Below are 8,418 nucleotides of genomic sequence, written 5' to 3'. Positions count from 1 at the left end.
ACTGTTACACTATTACTGTTTATGTTATTATATTTATTTATTTATTTACTTATTTATTTATTTTTATTTTTTCTAGACAGGGTTTCTCTGGATAGCCCTGGCTGTCCTGAAACTCACTCTGTAGACCAGGCTGGCCTCGAACTCAGAAATCTGCCTGCCTCTGTCTCCCAAGTGCTGGGATTAAAGGCATGCACCACCACTGCCTGACTGTTTGTGTTATTTAAAACAGCTCTGTTTTTGAGAGTTTAAAGGGTTTGGAAGAATAATTCCATTCTAGGTTAAAACGAGAGCTGGGGTGCCCTTAGAGATGAATGGCTAAAACCCTCATGGTGATTGTGATTCACATGAGCACTTACTGTTTTCTAAGCATTCAGTTAAGACTGGTTTGTTTCTGTTTGAAAGCCTAATCTTCCTCATTGGTCTCTTTGGCCTGCTTCTTGGGCTATCTTGGGAGCTTTGGGATTTTTTTTTTTTTTTTTTTTTTTTTTTTTTTTGCCACCTTTGATGCCCAACATGATATCTTCAGCACCTTACTCAGACCCTGATCCCAAGCCCTGGTTTCTTCTTGTGTCGAGACCCTCCTACTGTGATGCCCAGGCAAACCTTGTAGCTGACACCTTTCTGCTTCCCTAGCATTGGTTTGCAGACTGTGCCTCCACACAGCTCAGACCTGGTTTTATGCCTGTATGGGCTTTAGGAGTGTCACAGACCACAGAATGGGCTCTGAGAAGGTAGGTTCTGGAGCCCGTGAAAGGAGCACCCCTGCTTACTAAGTAGGGAGTCAGAAACCTCACAGAACAGGACAACTAGATAAAAGCATCCAGTGGAAATGGATATGACAGTCAAGCTCTTTGTCAAGACAGCTGATGGGATCTAAAAAGGAATCAGTAATAACCTCCTCATCTGTTTTTTTAATATTATTTTTATTATATCTGATCTATTTATTTATTTATGTGTCTGTCTGTTGTGTGTGGAAGCAAGTGGAGGCCAGAGGACAACTTGTAGAAGTCTGCACTCTCTCTCTCATGGGCCCCAGGGATTGAACTCAGATCTCAGGCTTGTTGCAAGCTCATTGCCTGTGGAGCCATCTTGTTTGATGGTTTTAGGGCTACACCGAATGCCCTTGTTTGTGGAAATACATACTTAAGTATTGGAGTATCTGGTAATAGGGTGTTATGTTAGCATCTTACTGCTATGTGTGTGCATGTGCATGTGTGTGCCTGTGTATGTGCATGTGTGTGCATGTACCTGTGCATGTGCATGTGTGTGCCTGTGCATGTGCATGTGTGTGCATGTACCTGTGCATGTGCATGTGTGTGCCTGTGTATGTGCATGTGTGTGCCTGTGTATGTGCATGTGTGTGCCTGTGTATGTGCATGTGTGTACCTGTGCATGTGCATGTGTGTACCTGTGCATGTGCATGTGTGTGCCTGTGTATGTGCATGTGTGTGCCTGTGTATGTGCATGTGTGTGCCTGTGTATGTGCATGTGTGTGCCTGTGTATGTGCATGTACGTGCTGCGTGTGTGTGTGTGTGTATGTGTGTGTGTGTGTGTGTGTGTGTGTGCTATGCACATGTGTGTTTGAATGTGAGAAGACCAGAGACCATCAGGTGTCTTGCTGTATCTCCTTGTTTTATTTTCTGGAGACAAGATCTCTCACTGGCCTGGAACTGGGCTGACAATCAGTAAGCACAGTGATCCTCCATCTCCAGGCCTCACATTGCTAGGGTGACAGGTTAGCATGGCCATGCTCAGCTCTTTCCTTGCGTGCTTGGGATTTCAGCTTAGGTTCTTACGTTTGTACAACAAACTCCCACCCCCTGACTCATCTCTCTAGCCCCAACATCTTACTCTTTAATAATTTTGGAGGAAAAACTGTTTGTACTATATTTACACATTTCCTAGAAGTTTCAAGTTATTTAAAAACAAAAGAAAAAAGAAAAGCAAAATTATATTTATATATGTATGTATATTATATGTATGTAATGTATATGTATATATACACACATTATATATATATACATTAGACAGAATAAAGTATAAGCACACACACTAAGCTTCTCACAGTGGGTAATTCTGAAAAGACAATAACAAAGCAGTGTAGGATCAAGAAGATAGTTTGAAATGTTATTTTATAAACTTGTGTACTGACACAGAAAAGATATACCTCTAAAGGGAAAGGCTCTAACTTGAAATAACTGAAGTTTTTGGTCTTTGTTTATAGTACTGGGGATTGGACTGGCCTTGCTCAGTGCCAAGGTTTGGTGCCTTAACATGCCTAGGGTTGTTAAGAGAATGAAAGAAGAACAGAAAAGCTGGGGCTGAGTGACCGGTGAGGCCCTTCTGGAGCCACACCCACTACTGCAGCAACCTCTGCTTGTTTGCTTTGTGACCTGCACAGGGTTGATCTATCTCAGTAGGAGGTCTCTGCAGGTCGCCAGTTTCCAGCTGTAAAGATCCAGGAGGAGGAAGGTGCAGTTAGTAGTTTTTGCACACACTAGTCAACTGTTCATAAACACTTGTATTTGCACACACTGTCAATATTCGAACTCTGACCAGAGGAAGGCTTTGCCATCCCTCCAGACCTCACTGACTCAGGCTTTGCCCATAGTCTGAAGCACTGGATTCTAGACAAGGCCATGTCTGTGTCCAACAATACCTATTCATTCTGGATTCCATCTGTCCTTTACACATTCTCCCAAGGCTTCCTTGGCTCCCCACGCCAACTTAGGATCTTATGCAATGCTAAACATATATTTTATCACGAAGTTACACCCCAGCTAAATGACAGTGCTGCAAAGAACTATTAGTCCTAAACTACACTTCTAAACTATACTTCTGACAGTCTATGGCAATCAGACTAATGTTTGTTTGTTTTACATTTATGGTTTGGGGCTCAAACATATGCCTCTGGCAATGACCTAACTCTAGCCTTAGATTGACAGTTTAGAAAAACAAATTAATTGATTAATATTTTTGGAGACAAGGTCTCCCTATGTGTCCCTGGCTAGCCTGGAATTCTCTGTGTAGATCGGCTGAACTTGAACTCATAGAGATCTCTTGCTTGTGCCTCCCATGGGTTGAGATTAGATATATGGAACACCACATCTGGCTAAAGTTTCTTTTCAAATTTTGGAACTTACAATTATTTTAGTGTGTGTGCACAAATGCGTGTGCATGTATGTGTGTGTATATGATATATTCTTCATTTGTAAGTCAGAGGATCATTTAGAGGAATGAGTTCCTTCCTTCCATCCTGTGGGTCCTGGGGAATAAACTCAGATCTGTAGGTCTGTGGTGAGCTAAGTTTTAACACACTTTAAAGATCATTTATGTATTAGCACCTACTGTGAATGGCTTGTGTCTCTTTAGCCTGTTTTGAAGAAGTCAGCCAACCTCTCACAACTAATTTTAGTTTCCAATTTGTTTTTTATTTGTTTATATTGTCGAGCCTTTTCTTCCTAGGTGTTTGGGAAATGTTAAGTGACTGAGTCACCAGAGGTGTGCTGTATTCGTATAAACAGAGAAGAAACGCCATGATCAAATATTTAGAGAAGAAACAATAATGAATACACAAATGAGGAGGGTTTCTGCTGCAAATACTGTGTTCAAGCATTAGTATAAAAGCTGGACTTTTCTTTCCTTATGGTGCTGGGAATTGAACCTAGAGCCTTGTGCATGCGAGGTAAATGCTCTGCCACTGGACTGTGGACCGACCCTTAGTCCAAAAGCTTGAGATTTTCTTATAACTGTGTGAATGTTCCAGAATTTAATAATTGTTTGAAGAGAGCGTCACAGTCAATTTTACACTTATGCTAGACTATAATTAATTGCTTTTGATTATCCTCAACAGGTACAGATGTAGAGAAGAAACAGAACTGGGATATAGTTCAGTAGGTAAAGTGCTCACTTCAAAACTTGAAGACCTGAGTTTAATCCCTAGCCTCCAAGTCAAAAATTAGGCTCAGTGGCAGTTTCAGTAACCCTAGCATTGGGGAGGGGGAGGAGGAGGCAGGTGAATCCTGAGGGCGTGCTGACCTGCTGGTATACCTCAAATGGTGAGTTCAAGGTTCAGTGAGGGATCCTATCTCAATGAGAGAGAGGAGGGGATTGGGAGTTTGGGGTGGTGGTATACTTTTTTTAAAAAATTACTTTTATTTTTTTTTACAGTCCAGTCTTTACCCTCTCTCCTAGTCCACCCTCCTACAGTTCCTCATCCCATTCCTCCTCCTCCCTGTATCCAAGAGGATGTCCCCACCCCCACCCCATCCCATCCCACCCTACCGGCACCAGGCCTCCCCACTCCCGGGGTCCTCAAGTCTCTCCAGGGTTATACACATCTTCTCTCACTGAGGTCAGACCAGGAAGTCCTCTGCTGTATATGTGTCAGGGGCCTCGTACCAGCTCATATATGCTGCCTGGTTGTATACACTTTTACTCCTGGCAGTTGGGAGGCAGAGGCAACTGAATCCTGTGAGTTTGAGGCCAGCTGCAGTACAGCCTTGACAGAACTACATAATGAGACCCTGTCTTAGGTAGATAGATAGATAGATAGATAGATAGATAGATAGATAGATAGATAGATAGATGCATGCATACATGCATACATACAGACAGACAGACATACATGATACTACTAATATACATAATACATTGATGATAGATACAAAGATACATAGATGATAGATAGATGCATACATAGATGATGGATGAATGACAGATAGATGATAAATAATTACATAGATGATACATACATAGATGATAATAAATAGTTGATAGACATGTATACATAGATGATTGATTGACATATACATATATACATACATAGATGGAACATGGAAAGGCAACAGATAGCTAAATACATAGATACATAGATAGGTACATAGATAAAATAAAGTAAAGTGAATCACACACATATGAGAAAGGAAAAAAACAGGATGAAATAATTTAAAAACTAATCAGAGTTGTATAATTACCTTTTTTTTTTTTTTTTTTTCGAGACAGGGTTTCTCTGTATAGCCCTGGCTGTCCTGGAACTCACTCTGTAGACCAGGCTGGCCTTGAACTCAGAAATCCACCTGCCTCTGCCTCCCAAGATTACCTTTTTTTAAAAAGGAAGTTTTAAGACTTTGAGAACAGCATGTAGGCAGGGCCTCTTAAGGCTTCTGAGTGGCATTTAGTGGCGTTTACTATACGCAATGTTTTAAAATCACACACTATAACTACATTTTAGGTTTGCCTCCATACTAGTGAGAATCCTACCATACACAGCCATCTCAGGAATTGCTTTCTGGCCTCATTTCCCCTATCTCTGCCATCTGAGACCACATACCACTCAACATTAATAAATATAGTAATACAGCAGGGCATGATGGTATAGACCCATAATCCCAGTGCTCAGGAGGCTGGGTGAGAGTGGCACAGGCTTGAGGCCAATCTAGGCTAAAGTCCAATGCCTTACTAAAGAATAGACAAAGAAACAAACGAACAAAAAACCAAATACAGCCATACATCTATACAAGCACCTTCAAGGTGCTTGATTTAAAAAAGAACGCATATTTGGAAGATGGTTAAATTTACTTTTTCTGTCTTTCTTTTTTTAAAGCAACATGCATAATTAGGTTTTGGCTTCTTTTGCATGCCCAAAGTGACTAAAAAAAAAAAAAAAAACCAAGAGCCTTACTCTCATATGTGTCCCTAGAGACCCGCTCCCCAGCTCTAATTCCCTATGGTTTGTATAAAAATAGACCAGGACTAAACTGTGGTACAGAAACAAACTCGAACTTCTGGAATACAATACTGGATCACGCCTTTTTACCCTTTTTCTGATAACTATAGAAAAACTGTGTGTGTGTGTGTGAGCACATGCAAGGAAGGTAGTTCACTTTAAGTTCTTAGTAACATTATAATTAACAAAGAATCAGGTTAGGCATGTATTGTTATAGTGCTTGAAAATAAGAGTTATTTGTTGCGCCAGATTTGATAGCACTGACCTGTAATCTCAATGCTCCAGAGTAGTCTGGCATTTGAGGCCAACCTGGGCAGAGAGCAAATTCAAGGCTAGCCTGGCTATATAGCAAGACTCTACTTCAAAATTAAATTTATTCATCTCTTAATAATATAATTAATAATAATAATATACATACTATTCCATAGAACACATATTTGTTAGTATAAGCTTTGAGAAACTATCTAGGCATAAATTCCTATGAAATAATTGTGTCTGAGTTTAGAAAATAAATATTTGCACTTGTATAGCCCTCTTTTCTAAGGAGTATTTATATATTTCCACAGGAAAGTAGCTAAAAGACTGACCTCTAGCTTTAGCTCACCTTGTTTCAAACTGTGCCTCAGTTTCCTAACTCAAGTCCCTTGCTCATGTGTGACTCCTAGGATTAGGCCTACATAAACTGGGAAACAGAGTTCCTGTCAAAAAGCGCTAGCTTTTTATTTTTATTTTTTATATTTTTGGTTGTGAGCCTAGCCTTTAACAGCTGAGACATTTCTCCAGCTCTATTTTTATTTTTTAAAAGATTTGCTTTATTTTTAATTGTATATGTATCTGTCTGTATGTATATGCCATACATGTATAAGTGTGAACATGTGTGTGTCTGTATATGCCATGTATGTATACATGTGTGCATGCATGTGTCTGTCTGTGTATGCCTTGTATATATGCTTGTATATGCTTGAGTGTGCATGTGTGTGTGTGTGTGTGTGCCTGAGGAAGCATAGTTGCCAGATGCCTGGAGATGGACTTTCAGGTATTTGGGAACTGCATAGTGGCGGTTCTTGAACTTGTGTTCTCTGGCAGAGTAGTAGAGACTCTTAACTCATGAGCCATTTCTTCCTACCCAGCTCTAGCTTTTTAAAAACAGTGATTCCCCTGGCTTAGTTTTCATTGGTTTTGTACCTGCTCGATGGCCATCCATTCCCCCCAAGTCTTCCTACTGTGTGGGGGGTACACTGTTGTTCTCACTTGACCTCTCTAAGCACACTTCCTTCTTCATGCCCTCCCAGGTTTCTCTGAAACAGAGTTCAGGCAGGTCAGGTTGGCCTCAAACTCAGTGTAGCCAAGATGACCTTGGGTTTCTGACCTTCTTTCCTCCAAGTGCTGTTATCACTAGCATGTAATACCTTGTCCATGCTCCACATTCATGTACTAGGAATCGAATCCAGAGCTCTTTGTATGCTAGGCGAGTACTCTGCCAACTGGGCTACATCCCCAACCTTACACATTTTTGGCCATCAAAACTTTTCTGTCAGCCGGGCAGTGGTGGTGCACGCCTTTGATCCCAGCACTTGGGAGGCAGAGGCAGGCAGATTTCTGAGTTTGAGGCCAGCCTGGTCTACAGAGTGAGTTCCAGGACAGCCAGGGCTATACAGAGAAACCCTGTCTCGAAAACAAACGAACAAAAAACCTTTTCTGTCTCTTGTACTGTTCTTTTTTAGGAATTTGCTAGGCAGAATAACACAGTTTAATACAATAACTATAATAAGGATGCACACTGTTTTCTGTTGGTATATGGGGTGGTTAATCTTGCGTGTCAACTGGTAGGATTTATGGTCATTATAGAAATGAATCTCCAGTTATGTCTGGAACATTTTAATTAGGTTAACAGAGGTGGGAAGACCTGCCCTAAGTGTGGGTCATCATTTCCCTGGCTGGGGAAATGTAGGCTGAGAACTAGCAGCCACCCTCTCTGCTTCCTGTCCAACCTACACAAGCTCATGCTGCCAGACTTCCCTACTGTGACTGACTGCTCTGTAATTGTGAGCCAGATTAAACTCTTCCTCCTCTTCCTCTCCCTTCTTCTCCTCCTTTTTTTGGTTTCTTGAGACAGGGTTTCACCGTATAGCCCTGGCCATCCTGGAAATTGCTCTGTAGACCGGGCTAGACTCAAACTCACAAAGACCCACTTGTCTCTATCTCCCTGGCGCTGGAATTAAAAGCATATGCCACCATCTCCCTGCTAAGAATCTTCCTGTTTTTAAATTGCTTTTTGTCAGATATTTTTGTCCCAGCAATGGGGAAAGTAACCAATACACTATATTACTGAAAAGACTATTCAATGGTAGGAATACTCAAAACCAAGAACATGAGGCTTGGCAAGAGCTTAGTTGGTAGAGTCCTTGCTATACAAGCATGGGTTAGAGCTCTAGCACTCACATAAAAAGACAAGTATGGCCATGTGTGCTCATACCTCCTGCCCTGGGGAGGTAAAGCTAGGCAGATCCTGGGGACTTATCAACTGGCCAACCTGGTCCAATCATCCATAGGTTCTAATCAGAGACCCTGCCAGAAAACAAAATGAAACATTCAAAAACTCACAAGGTAGAAGACAGCACCTAACCTCTAGCCTCATATACACAGGCACATACATATACATGCAGTCACACACACACACACACACACA

This window comes from Mastomys coucha, unplaced genomic scaffold (genome assembly GCF_008632895.1).
Source record: "Mastomys coucha isolate ucsf_1 unplaced genomic scaffold, UCSF_Mcou_1 pScaffold15, whole genome shotgun sequence".
Taxonomy (NCBI): Eukaryota; Metazoa; Chordata; class Mammalia; order Rodentia; family Muridae; genus Mastomys; species Mastomys coucha.
Note: the sequence above shows the minus strand (reverse complement) of the source record.